We start from the raw sequence: 14,797 nt of genomic DNA, 5'->3' as shown, positions 1-14,797 counted from the left end.
ATGAAAGCTTTGTTTCCGCATCATTGTATAGTTATTTTCTATACCCCTGACTTCTTAAAGTGAGCCCCACTTCCTATCCTTCTCATCTTTCTCTCACTCCTCTCCCTGCTGACCCAGTGAAGGAGCCCTCATCCCCTCCCTGGCAAAATTAATTTTCTGTAAAAGCTGATACTCATCTCTATTCAAGTATAACTGAGAGGTAAGCATTAATATGTGTCCTGTTCTACAGAGCTTTTCTAGCATGTTGCCAGGGAACAAAGCCTTAAGCTTAAGAAAAGAGTCTCTAAAGGTTGAGATTTCTAGCAGAAAGTTTCAGACCATTTTGTGGCAAAGAATAAAGACTTTTCAGAGGCTCTGAAATTAGATTTTGGATTTTGTCATTCTGTGCAAGCACTTCCCCCACCTTGCCAAAAAAAGAATTTTTTTTTTTTTTTTGGTGAGGAAGATCAGCCCTGAGCTAACATCCAATGCCAGTCCTCCTCTTTTTGCCAAGGAAGATTGGCCCCGGGCTAACATCCATGCCCATCTTCCTCTACTTTATATGGGACCCCACTACAGCTTGGCTTGACAAGCGGTGCGTTGGTGCATGCCCGGGATCCAAACCTGCCAACACCGGGTCGCTGAAGTGGAGCGTGCGCACTTAACTGCTGCGCCACTGGGCCAGCCCCAAGAATATTTTTTGAGTGATAACCCACCAAATAGGCAGAGCGTGCTGTTTACTTATGGAGCAACCCCAAGTTCTGGAGAATAGCTCTGAAGGATAGGGTCCTTGCTGCTTACAAGAATGTTATTTGAGGTATAACACTCTATCTTAAACAAGCAATCAAACAACACACACACAGAATACACACATTGAGTACACAAAGCAAAAAAATACCAACCTGCTGTTATGTAATTGACAATGGCCAGTGTATTGGGTGTGAGTGTGGAGAATGGGTAGAAGGCAACATCAACTTTCCACTGCCACTCCATCTGTGAGGGAAGATGCTGGGCTTTCAGAAGACCACGTTGACTTTCCTACCCTGGTTCACTGTGGTCTGTCATCTCCAATGCCTACATTTGGCTTCCCGTAGCCAAACCTTCTGGGTTTTCACACTGAGCACATGGAGGAGAAGACAAGCAGTATTTTCCGAGAACATAGGTAATGGGATGGCTTGATCAAATCAGGCAAGTTTGTCCCAGGTGCTTCTCCAAATGTTACCTCTCGTCAGTAGGTAACCTGCCCGTTCTCCTTGATCCACAGTTAAATTGCTTAGACAGGTTGGGACCAGAAGCCCTCAGAGTGCAGTGGCATTGTGGATCAGACTCACCTCCCACCAAGTTTAAATGGGGGAAACAGACCACAACCAGCCTGCGAGTATCCAATCTGGGGTCCTAGATGTGAGGAGCTGCAGCCAACAAGACCTCAGTCACCAGTAGTTACCAGATCTATCAAGCTCCATCTCTCCATTTATTCAATTCATCTCACGTCTGCCAGCCCTCCCATGGGCCTTGTGCAGGGCAGTCAGGCCATGGGAAAGAGCCAAGAATTCCTTCATCTGGGGATCTGCCTCCACAACTCTGAGGACTAAGTGATCTCCCTCTCAGAACTCATCAGCTCATCTTTAAAAAGAACCTATGACTGACTAGCTGTCACATGATTCAAACTTCAACCCTTCACTCCCTCTGCCCTCACGCCATCAATTTCCAAATATGGGCAGAGTTCATTTCTCACTTCTGGAACACGTGTGATTGTATGGTCGTCTTTAGAATACATTACTTGAAGATTATTTAGTTCAACTCCATCAGAGAGCAGAGGGCAGACCAGCAGCTGTTACATTGGGTTGTTGTCGGAACCAGAACTAGAACACAGAGCTCGAGGTATTAAGAAACTCATTCATCTGGGAATCTCTGTCTCTACTTCCTATCCTGTTTGCCTCATTTTCAAATGAAATAATTTAGGATAATGTATATGAAAGTGCCTTGAAAATAGCGATATGGAGGGGCTGGCCTGGTGGCATAGTGCTTCAGTGGCCTGGGTCCTGGGCACAGACCTACACACCACTTATCAAGCCATGCTGTGGCAGGCGTCTGACATACAAAATAGAGGAAGATTAGCACAGATGTTAGCTCAGGGACAATCTTCCTCAAGCAAAAAGAGGAAGATTGGCAATAGATGTTAGCTCAGGGCAAATCTTCCTCACAAAAAATAAATAAATGAATAACAATATGGAACATCCATCATGCTCTTGTCAAGTGCTTTACATGAATTATCATATCTAATTCTTGAAGCTGAAACTCAGAGAAGTTCAAGAATTTGCCCACAAGTCTGTCAGATCCCAAGCCTCTGTTTCAACAGTGCAACTATGCATGCCCCAAGCTGTTTACTTGAGGTGTTCACCCTGATAGCCGATCTAATGCCCTCAGCTTTTGTTCTGGTCCCTTTAGCTTAATGACATTAAAAACAGCTCTACCATGTCCCTACACGAACTCCTTCATATGCCTCCACGCTCCAGAAAAAACAATTGCCAACAAGGAGTGAGTGATACAGTGACAAGGTGGGTGGCATTGTATGAATAAAAACAAACAAGGCTCTTGCCCAAAGGGCATTTATACTCTACTAGCTCAGATACATCTAGGCTCACTTCCTTTCAAACACCACCATTTAGTAGAATGTGTCATGTGTCATCCTGCATAAGCCCCACCAGTTCTGAGTCTTCATTTATCAACCAGGCTGAAACAGTGGGTGTTTAATTATTATTTTTATTACTTCCTATATGTCAGCATTTTGATAGATGTCTTCAAATACATCAGTTCATTTAATGCATTAGTATAAACATGTGAAATATTACCCCATTCTACTGATATGAAAACTGAGTCCAGCAGAGATCAAATCTTGTGAATTCTATAGCCCTGATCAGAGCCACTAAGAGGCAAAAGGCAATGAAAAAACCTGGTTTCTTTTCCACCAGGGCTAGGGTTGACAACACGTATGTCTCGGTCCATTGCCAACCTATGTGACCTGAGAGCCCTCACGGTTATTGAGGGAAGGCTCTACGTTATTGTGGTTCCCTAAGCAGGCTGCACTGCATTTCTATCTCTCTCTAACAAGCTGATGTCACTTCTCTGGGTGATGCTTTGTGGTATACGATAGGGCTAGATTACGTATCTTTTGGGCATCTACTATTTCACTATGTAATTCTTAGGCTAAAGGAATTTCAGGGGTCATTTAATAAAATAATAGCATGCATTGAATCTTTGTGGCTTTATAACACTTTATCATTTCTAAGCACTTTTATGTGCATTAGTCCATTTGATCTTCACTACTCTTAGATATTTTTCCTACCTCAAAGAGTTTTGTAAGGATTCAATGGGAAAATGTACAAGCGCCTGGCACATAATATATGCTTGACAAATGTCACCTATTATTACTGTTCATTCTTTGAAATTGGAGGGCAAAGTGGTCCATTTCCTGTCACAGTCTCCAGATCTTCAGAAGATGGAGAATCCTGAGTTTCTTGGCCATTTCTCTGGCCCCTCAATTTGGCCATCTCATATTTGCTTATTTTGTTTGCTTGTATAGGTGATAGATAAAACTCATGTTCTGATGCACCAGCATTCCCTAGTCAGACTTGTATTATGTTACAATGAGAAATCTCTTTCCAGTTCCTAAAATTGGGGAAAGTCCAGTGTTTTCGTGGCTGACAGATCCGAGTGGACATTGGGGCTTGCTGCTCGTGAATGCCTCTGGAATACCCAACCAGCAGCTTTATAGAGTTGAGTCAAGTTGGACAAGGGGTGGTCTTCTGGAATGGGCTCTCAACTGGGAGCCAGGGACCAGGAGTCAAAGTCTTCATCATCATCTACTAAGTCACTGAAGACCAGAGTCAGGCTGTTAGCCTTCCCCGCATGAGTTCTTGCCTCTTCAAAATGATCTGCTTCTCCTTCACTCACGTTTACTTCATAAAGTTTCACTACACAAAGCTTGGAATTGTTTTAGGGGATGTACTTTTGAGATACTTATGTCCAGCCAGTTTAAATACTTTGCCAGTCACAGGGTGAGCAAAATCATGGATTAACCTTGGCAGTTCAACTCAAAGAAGGTGAAAGATGTCCTGGGAGCACGGCTTGGAAATCATTTCCTGCCGATGTCCCTCCACTGTTGGGCGTTGATTAGGCACTCTCTCCATCCTGACCATGACCAGGTCCAGCAGCCCCAGCCTTAGAGGACTCAGAGAACACAGCAGCAGAAGTTTCTTCAGGGACCTCCCTCATCCAGTCCTCTTGGTGGGGTTCCAGGATGAACTCAACTGCGAAGTGGATCATTTGAGTCCAGAATGGAGATGACGGCTATCATGGTAGGGTGTTGGGACCCAGCCCAACATAAATGCCTGGTGGGGTAATTACTGAAATCAGACTTGATTTACACAGAGCCTGCTTTCCCTTTGGTGTGGACACCAGGCTACTGCTTCGCCCCAGGAAGTCATAGCTTTACTGTTCATGTATCAAGATTGCTCCCAGGGAAACCCTGATACAGGAGCCCAAAGCTGGTTATTTGTATAGAAACTAGACACATATACAGCCTACAGGTCAATGCCGCACTTCTCTAGTGAGCAGAAGCACTGAGAGGAGGAACTGTGTGCTAATGTCTCTCTCCCCACACCCACACACGCGAACACATGCACACACGTACACACCACTCACCAAATGCAAGGGAATATTAATATAAGAAACAAATATTGGTTTAAAGATATGAGGGAAAAATGGAGCCAAAAGGATAGATGAGCCTAAAGGAGTACAGGGTCATTTTCATGACTCACCACCAATTACTCATCCTGCCAACTGTGACATGACCCAGGAGGTCCAGTGGAGTGGGTGGGGTGGTATGGATGGTGGTATGGGTTGAATATTCATATGTTGAAGTCTGAATCTTCAATACCTCAGTGTGTGACCTTATTTAGAGATAGAGTCTTTACAGAGTTGTCAAGTTAAAATGAAGTCATCAAGGTGGTCCCCAATCCAATAGAAAAAAGGAAAATTTGGACACAGAGACACGTATAGAGGGCAGACAATGTGAAGAGACATAGAAAGAAGATGGCCATCTATAAGCCAAGGAGAGAAGCTTGGAAGAGATTTTTCCCTCACAGCCTTCAGAAGGAATCCATCCTGCAGCCACCTTGATCTCGGACTTCTAGCCTACAGAATTGTAAGACCATACACTTCTGTTGTTTAAGCCACTCAGTCTGTAGTGCCTTGTTATGGCAGCCCTCGCATGGATGGAAGCAGAAGTATCTTGCCAGCCTGCAGAAGCCAGGGATCCTGAGAATTTAAAACATAGACCCTCTCTTTATTCTGGCCGGAAGCACAAGCTGCAAACACCAGAGCCACAATTGGTGAACAGGCATCCATGACCCAGTTGAACAATATTGATGCAGATTTCAAGACTCCTTCTACTTCATTCCACAACATGCACTTTTCTTAGCTAGGAACATAAGTGAATAATGACATGTATATCATGGAAAGTTCTATGGGCTTTATTCTTTCACCATGGATCTGTGATACATCCATCTGCATACAGGTGTCTGAATTTTATATTCTGACCGATTATGAGCTCCAACCAAATTTCCCAAAATGAGGAAACTTAGAGATGCTCTGACCCCACACTCTCATGTGATAGGTGAGGAAACAGGGACCCAGAGAGAATAGTCAACTCAGCTGGTTGATAGGTCCTGGGCAGATGTCCTAACCACAAGCCCAAGGTGTCATCCTATACACTACATTGGTTTTCCTTCACAGAAACAATCTTTAGTATGGAAAATCTGATGAAATTCTCTCCTACTCTATATAGGTTTCCCTTGATTTACTCTTGATTTACTTCTGTTACCCTTGATGGGTAAAGGGAAAGATAAGGCCATGCCCTAGTATGAGGGACTCTGAGACCATTTACCTCCTCTGCAATATTTATGTCCAATGGTTTGCCAGTCTCTGATTAAACACTTTCAAAGATGAGAAACATACTGTTTCATTTAAGACAGCTTTAATGATGAGAAATTCCTTAAAACTGAACCAAAAATATGCCAGATTCTTGAAGGCAGGGACATTTTTTAAGTCATTAGCTTGAGCTGATGCCCAGGGCTTTTGGTCTGCCAAAGTCTCTGTGATGATGACAATGGTGACACTGGTTCAGATGACACCTCCTTTCTCCTGGGGATCACATCACCACAGAACTCCCTTCAGGGTGGTGGGGCTTGGTGCCCAGCTCTGAGGACACCAAAAATGCCCAATCTTTTGGGCAGCAAGACTAGAAAAGAGTGACAAGGAATAATGATTCCAATTTCAAAGAATCCACGAAGCATCTGAGTGGAAGAGCTGGCATTCTGCCACAAAGAGAAGCATTAGCTTATTGGTGAGGAGCAATTAAGGTGGCACCCAGGCCATAGTTATGGCCTGCTCAGGTCTACTCCTTACTGCATGCTGAAAGCTGCCCCTGATCTTGGCCACTGGCCCATGAGGGAATGCCATTGTGGGTGAGGAAGCATGAGGAAGTGCAATAATCAGAAGAGCTTTTACAGTTCTTCCACCCAGAGGATTCCTATTGGGTACCATTCTCCCCCTCCTTAACAAGTAGCCATCAGTGGTCATGCGTGGATGGGGTTCAAAATAATTTAAGAGTACCTTGCTGGAGTCAGGAAACCTAGTTTTATAGTCCCAGCCTTGTGAGCTTCGACAGGTCCCTGAATTTCCATGGCCATTATGTTCCTCATTGGTCTAAGTGAGAGGGCTAAAGTTAGAAGGATAGTTGAGCTCAGAGAGCTGGCATTCTATAGGGCTGCATGACTAAAGATACTCACTTGCACCCACTCGATCCCCTTCCAGACAGGAGAAGTTCCTGGTAGATAAGTTAGAGAGACTGAGTTGTAATAACACAAAATTCTCCACTGGACAAAGCTGGTTTAGACTGTTACTTTTAACAATAAGTATGTACTACCATATGTTGAGTGATTACTACAATGTCAGGCATGCTCATCTCATTTAATCTTCCAAGGTTCCCATGAAGTTGGTAACAATCGTCATTCTAGAGGTGAGAAAACCAAGGTTTAGAGGAATTAAGTAACTTGCCCACAATTACTAACTGGTAAGTGTGGAGCCAGAGTTATAATCTAGGCAGTGTAACTTCAGAGCCGAGTCAATCTTCATAGTACACTTATGCCATATTGAAAAAAATATATACACATATATTTGCACATTTCCATAAAATCCACAAATATACATCCATAAAACCCCAAAGAAAATATGTATATAAATCTTCTTATATAAATCATATATATATATATATATATATATATATATATAATCTTCCCACTCAGCAAGAACTTGCTTTGTGGAATGAAGGTCCCTTTTTATTGCTTAAGACTGTTGAAAGTCATTCATTCCAGGCATGGATTCTAGAACCAAGAAAGGGAGGGAATGTGAGCCCAGGGTGACCTTTCAGTAATAAGTAATAAGCCCACCAGAGGCCTTCACATTCTCAAAAATACTATTTTAGGCTAATTTTGATACTTAGAATATTCTAGCACAGTATGCTTCTCAGTAACATATTTTATTCTTAAACTTATAAACAAATTCTTTTGAAAATGTCAGAGAATAATAAAGAAGAAAGCCATGTCCCACGAATGCACCACCCAGATAACACATGTTGACATTTTCAAAAATAAAAATAAGGTTCAAACATTATAAGAAAAGGTTGAAAATGAAAAGTGATAGCCTCTTCCCACTCCCATGTAAACTTCACACACTTTCCACAAAGACAACGGCCATTAACTAATATTTTTTTCTCTCTTTTATGCAAAGGGGTACATACATCTTACACTAAGCCACATCTTCCTTTTTCATTGGTGTATATCTTGAAGACCTAACTCCACTGCAGCATGTCTGGAGCTGACCTGATGGTTTTAATGGGGAGTCAATACTAATATTGATAAAATAGTGATGATAACAATAAACCACATTTATTAAGTATTTATTATGTGCCACTCGCTGTTCTAAGTATTTTCTACATGTTTATTCATTTAATTCTCCCCAAAACCACATGAAGCATTTTGCTGGATATCTTCCATTCACTTACTCCCCTCCCTGATTCACTCTGCACTCTGATCTGTGCAACAGCAGGTTGATCTGTAAGAAGAGCATCAACTTCTCCTTTGCCTCTGGCTTCCAGTTGGATTTAGCCCTACTGAGAGGCATCAGAAGAGATAAGAGGGAGAGTGAAGAGAGAGGTTGGGGATTTGGTCCCCTGATGGTCACCTGGTGTTGCTCCATCCTTGGAGAACAGGCTACAGCTCCCATCAGGTGGCCCTCTCCACACAGCTCTTTCTGCATTTCAGAGACTGCTGCCTTCTCTCACTAATTCAGGGCTGAGGTGTGCCAACGGGTCTCCACTTTTCCAGCCCTGCATTGTCTCTTATGGCTGCCTTTACCCTCTCCACGCCTTTGAAAATAGTCCTTTTTATTAAACTCTCTTTCAACTATTCATTTTGAGTGTGCAGCTTCTTTCCTGCTGAGAGCCTGACCAGTACAAATATATGCTGTTGTCCCCATAAGGGGACAAAAGGCAAAAAGAAGGTAAGTACCTGTGCAAGGTACACAGCCAGTAGGTGCCCAAACCAGGATTCAACCCATGAATTCACTCCCCAGAGACTGTGATCTCTCCCTCTCTGTGGAGTAACCCTTCTTAGGGACCCACCTGACTGTATATTCTCACGGCACTCCAGCGCTGTCCAGAGTTTTGCTAATGTGAACAACGTTTCCATGAATATCCTTATATGTCTATCTTGGTAAACTTATGGAATTACATCTATAAGGTACATTCTTAGCAGTGCCAAGTCAAAGAGTATGTATAATTTTTAATTTGAGCTGATATTGTCAAATTGCTGCACTAATCAAATTAAATACACTCATGCATTATGACCCAGTAATTCTACCTTGATACAGATTTTGTAGATGTAGAGATACAGAGATAGAGATAGAGACATATAGAGATAGAGAAGAGATAGATACATCAAAGAAATTCTCATACATTTCCATAAAGGGACATATATGTCACAAGAATGAACGTTGCAGCTTTTTTTTTGGTTTTTTTTTTGTTTTTTTCTGTTTTGGCAGGGGTGAGGAGTTGGAGCCCATCACTGGGGAATTGTTAGGTACAACATGGTGGAAGCTCACCATGGATTCTGTGTAGCTCTTAAAAGCAACAGTTTAAATGTACCCATAATAATACTGCAAATATAGTGCTAAGTAAAAAAAAGTAACATGGATACCATGATGTATTTTTGTAAATTAAAAACACATCCATGAAAACAATATTTCACATTTTGCACGAATATCTGCCAAATGATACACATCAATATATGAGGAATGGTTGCCTCTGGAAGGTTCGTGTGTGGTGAATGAATGAATGAACCAAGGCAGGGAGGTGAGAGATAGAGAAAGATATTGTCAAATTTCCTTCCAGAAAGGTAATACTGTTTACATTACTACCTACAATGTAAGAGAGTAGCCATTTTTTTCAGACCATTTCCAGCAATAAATGTTATTTAACTATTTAACTTGAAAAAAAATTTTTCCCAAGCTGATGGTTATTATCAAACATAATTTTTTTCCAGTGTGATGGTTTGGTTTGCATTTTTCCATTATGAGTGGGGTTGAGTTATTTGTATGTCTTTTTCTGTAACTCAGGATATTGTACACTGCTAGTGGTCCTTTGCTCTTCAGGGGACTGACAGATCCATCAGGGCAGAGTCTTAGATCAACAGGTCTTCTGCTATCCGCAAGCACAGGATGTTACATGGCCAGTGGCCACACAATCCAGAGTGAAAATGAGTGTGGGTACCATGGTCACCTCCAAACCCTCTCTCCACCTCTGAAATCACCAGCTAATGACCAGTGACCTCATGACCTCTCCAGACTGGGAGCCCATCTGTGCTTGGTTGGTAACCCCCACTGCATGCTCAGAGCATTTCAAACTCTGTTTCAAGTTCACTCACACTTAATGGATCAAAAAGCACGGCTCTCTCTGCACTGGGTTAGTTAATGTTGTGGGGCTGTTTCCATGAGCGCTTTTTGTTTAGCTGGGCTTTTTTTAACCTTCTTCTCCACCCCCCCTCCTTTTTGTTTCTTTTCTTGGAAGAAGTTGATCCTTTGCCAAAACTAAATGAAACTCTGGCTGCAAGTTCAACTTGGAATTTACCAGCTGATAAATTGAAAATGGGGAGTGGGTGGTGAGGGTGGGAGGTGGGTGGAGATGGGGAGGGAGGCTTTCATTTGGGGGCAAGTTCAAACTCGGGATCAGAAGCTATTCAAGTGGCTGATTTGTGCTGAGTCATGTGGAGGCAGGAGTCAGGGGAGGATGCTGGCTCCCTGCCAGCCACACACACTGCCCAGGTTGATGAACAAGCCTCCAAAGGAGCTACAACAGGATTATAATTTTGCCAGCATTTTAAAGATATCATTAGAAGCCACGTGCACGACACAGAGCAAACAATCAGCCTCGGCCTCGTGTTCATCTACCTGATGCCTGAGTATCCATCTTTCTTTCTTGGACCCCAGACTCCCACTCAGTTTTTCCCCTAACTTCACCCACTAAGACCCTTCCTCCCACCTTTCCCTCCCTCCTCTGAGTCTCTCCAGACTGTCATCCAGTGCAGGGTGAGGTGGAGCCCTGAAGACTCCAAGACTTGAAGAGTTCTAAGAGGACACATTTTCCTAAGAAGAGGATGATGATGATATTGACTCATCTAATGTTGAAAGCAATCTTAAAGGTAGATAATGTTATCTCCATTTTTATAGATAAGGAATCAAAACTCAAAGAATTTAAGCAACTTCTCTCTGGTTACAAAGCTAGTGAGTGTAGAGGTGAGATTTGAACCTAGTATATCTGTGCTCTTAGCTGCTAAACCTCTGCCCCTCTTTCAAGCACCCTCATCTCAGCTCAGATGTACTCGCTGATCCCCAAAGGATACCCTCTCCCTCTTGTTTCTGAGCCTTGGCACTTGCTGTTCTCTTAAAAAGCAGAGAAGTACAGCCAAGAGCAGGTCATTCCAGGTCTTTAGTTCCTTCCATGCCATTTCCTTGCTCAAATTCTACTTCAAAGATCATCCAAACGTTCAGTCACTCCTTTTCTTCTCCCAATATTTGATTATGAAGAATTCCAAGCATAAAGAAAAGTTGAAAAAATAGTACAGTGAACACCCATGTATATACCCACCATCTCAAGTCTACAGTTAAGACTTTGCTATATTTGTTTCATCATATCTACCAATCTTTTCACACCTTTATTCATCTACCCGATCCATCTTATTTTTTGATGCACTTCAAAGTAAGTTGTAGACATTAGCACATTACACTTCTGAACACTTCTATGTTTCCTTCTTTTTTACTCTATAGAATAAGAATCATAGCTAACAATTATTGAGTGCTTTTTCTGCCAGGCACCGTGCCAAGCACCTTCTGTGTGTTATATAATGTGCATCTCATGGTAATCCTATGAGGTGGGTGCAATTACCACCCTCGTTTTACAGATGAGAAGAAGTGAATCATAGAGAATGATGGCTGCAGCCAATATTTATTTAGTGCTTCCTATGGGCTATTCGCTATGCCAAGTGCTTTTCATGCATTATCTCATTTAATCCTTACAACAACCCTATAAGGTAAATGATATTACAGATGAGGAAACTGAGACCTAGAGACTAAGGTCCTGCAACCTAATAAGCATTAGAACCTGGGTTTGAATTAAGGAAGTCTGACTTCACTATGCTCCACTTCCTCCCATTTCCTCATGTCTCTATTGTTGCATTTCTTTTCGCCATTGTGTTTTAATTTTTTGCCTCCATTTGTGTTTCCCATCAGACCATAGCTTCTCAGGGGCAAGAGTCATCTTTTAGTCTTATTAGTCCCAGACCCTCAGTTAGATACAAGTGAGCACTTCATAAATGTTCCCCAAATGGATTTATAAACAATGAGTAGTAGTAACTGAAAGATGCATGTCTTAGAACCAGCGGAGTTCATGACCATTCTAGAAAAAGCAAGGGAGAGCTTGAAAGCTGATGTCAGATGCGGTTGCTGGTCCCTGGGGCTTTCTTTACACAAACAGGACCTGCGACTCATCAAAGGCCCATACTTCATGCACTCTGGGTGACCTGCAGGATGGGTGGGCAAGCAGGAGGGTCTAAGCACTCTTGCCAGCCCAGAGGGAGCACACACCTTTGCCCTTTGGTTCACTGGGCATCTTTTATGTGCCCCTTACATGGCAGACAGAGGCTAAAGGCTGGGGAGGACATTAAGGTAGACATGCAAGGACCTACTTAAGACCTCCTTCTCTGAACAGGGCACAGGAAAGACAAGCACATTCATCATTAGGACAAAAGTCATGATGGGGCCCTTCATAAGAAAGAGACAAACCTAGTTTTAAAGGACTTCCAGAGAAGGACAAATCAGATTCCAGCGTAGGGAGGAGACTCAGGAAAGGCCTGGTCAAGAAATGTTGTTATTTGGGATGGGCACGATTTTCAACAAACAGAAACGGGGCAGAACCAAGTGAGTAAGGGTGGGAAAAGACAGTCCCGTGATGCTCCAATTGCCAAGACAATTGAAAACAGACCCAGAAAGCCCCAGTTATCCCATGCAGGTGAGGAAACAGACAACACTGGGGCCAACTCAGTCACCGTTTATTACCAAGCAGAGCAGCGATGGTGACCACAAACTCTCACCCAGGTTGAGACTCATGCAACAAGATGCCAAGGCTCCCCTGGCTGGTGTGGAGATGCAATGAAAGGCAGTGGGGAGCAGAAGAGCTTGAAGGACCACCTCAAAAGGTGTGCCCCAGTCATCAAACACTGGCTGGGCAATGTTCTTTACTGTGTATCATCTCATTTGATCCCCATAACAGACATGAGAGCTGTTATTTGCCCCAGATTTTCAAATGAGGAAGCGGAGGCTAAGAAAGCTTGATGACTCACCCAAGGTCATGTGGCCTGGGGGAGGAAGATCCATTGACTCCAAATCCAGTGCTCTTGGTGTTAAATCTCATTCATGGACCAGGAAGATCATGGTTTTAGAAATGAATGTGGCATGCTACAGAGATATCATTTCCTTTTTCCAAATCTGAGCACTTCACCATCAGTCCAAGTGTTATTAACTCTTTCTACTGGGGTTAGCAAGTAAAAATATCTAAGAATTTTGAGAAGTTAGTCAAGCCTAACATTGGGTGAAACTAGCCATTGAGTGAACGGAGTTCACTCAAGGGCATCTTTTAATACAACTTTTTGGTTACAAGCACAGGCTCTGGAACTAAACTGCTTGGGTTTGAATCCCATCTTACTACCTACTGGCTGTGTGACCTTGGGTATGTGACTTATCCTCTCTGTGCTTCAGTTTCCTTATTTGTGTAATGAAGATAATAATTGTACCTCCACATGCAGTTGTTGCTAGCATTAAATGATATTTTACATATTAAAAAAGCCTAGAATAGAGCCTGGTACATAATAATTTTCCTGTAAAAGGAGCGTAATTTGTCCTTTATATTCCATTTACAACCTTTTGTCGGGGACTTTAAGCTTTCAAAGAGTGGAAACTTGTTCAGGTGGCCTCAGGGGATTGGGGTTTATTGTAAAGATAAGAGGCATAAAAGAAGTCCAGGAAACTCCCCAGCTGTATGTCTAGGACTCAGAGATCTGGCAGATCATTCTTCACCTTTCAAGCCATAACTTGTCATATGACCAAACAGTGTCCCCAAAGTAAGAATTATTCACACCCTGTTCTTCTTTTTTGTTTTTTTCCTTTTCTTCTTTCCTTCTTTTTATCAGTTCCAGAGCATTGAGTAAATCATACTCCTCAGGCCATGGCCTATTCTCATCTTGTTTCTTATTTTTTACTTTTATCCCCATTTCTTCATCCTATTCTTCTCTTCCCCACCCCTCAGGCAACCTCTCTCATTTGTGTTTAATGTGTATCATTTGGTTTGTATGTGTCATTGTAAAACATGTATTTATTTAATGCACGTATTTTTAATTTTAAAAAGTGGTAGTTTGTTATATATCTTCCTTACTTTTTTCATCCATCATTGTGTATAAGTTCATCCCCATTATGAAAAGTCCATCCAGCCTGTTCATCCTCCGTGATGTATACCTGCCATATGTTGTCTATCTAATCTCCACTGATGGTTTCACAGATGGCTGCCAACTTCCTGTCACCACAAACAATACTGTCATGAACATCTTCAAGCATGTCCCTGTGAGCCTGTGTGAGATACTCTTGGGAAATACATGTAGGGATCATTTTAATTTGACTAAGTTGTGTCAGATTGCTCTCCAGAAAGGCTGCTCCTGGCAATGCACCCAACAGCAGTGCATAAATCTGCTCCAAACCATTGGTATTCTGCAGCTTTCTAACTTTGAATTCGTGGCTTCTCGGTCATTCTCCTCTTTCCACAATTCTGTTTCTTTCTGTTGCTGCTTCTGCTTTCATTTCCCACCCACCCCTGCACTACAGCTTCCTGCCCTGAGTCTTTCTTGAATCTCCCTCACGCTCTATGGGGTTTCTTCTTACTCATGGCTTCTATTGCTTTCTGAAGCAGTAGTGTTTCTTGGCCCCCTTTTCTTTCTGTTTTACTTTCAAATACACTGACTGGGTCCCTCAGTCATTACCCAGTCCAGCACATTTCTGTGGAGTAGGGTTCTTCTCCTGGGCCACCTCTTATGACGGCCATTGGCTCAGATGTCTATCTCTGGTCCAGTCAGGTGTCTCCAGGGTGCTGAGGGTCACG

Source organism: Ceratotherium simum, chromosome 37 (genome assembly GCF_057802395.1).
Source record: "Ceratotherium simum simum isolate JZ-2026a chromosome 37, ASM5780239v1, whole genome shotgun sequence".
Taxonomy (NCBI): domain Eukaryota; kingdom Metazoa; phylum Chordata; class Mammalia; order Perissodactyla; family Rhinocerotidae; genus Ceratotherium; species Ceratotherium simum.
Note: the sequence above shows the minus strand (reverse complement) of the source record.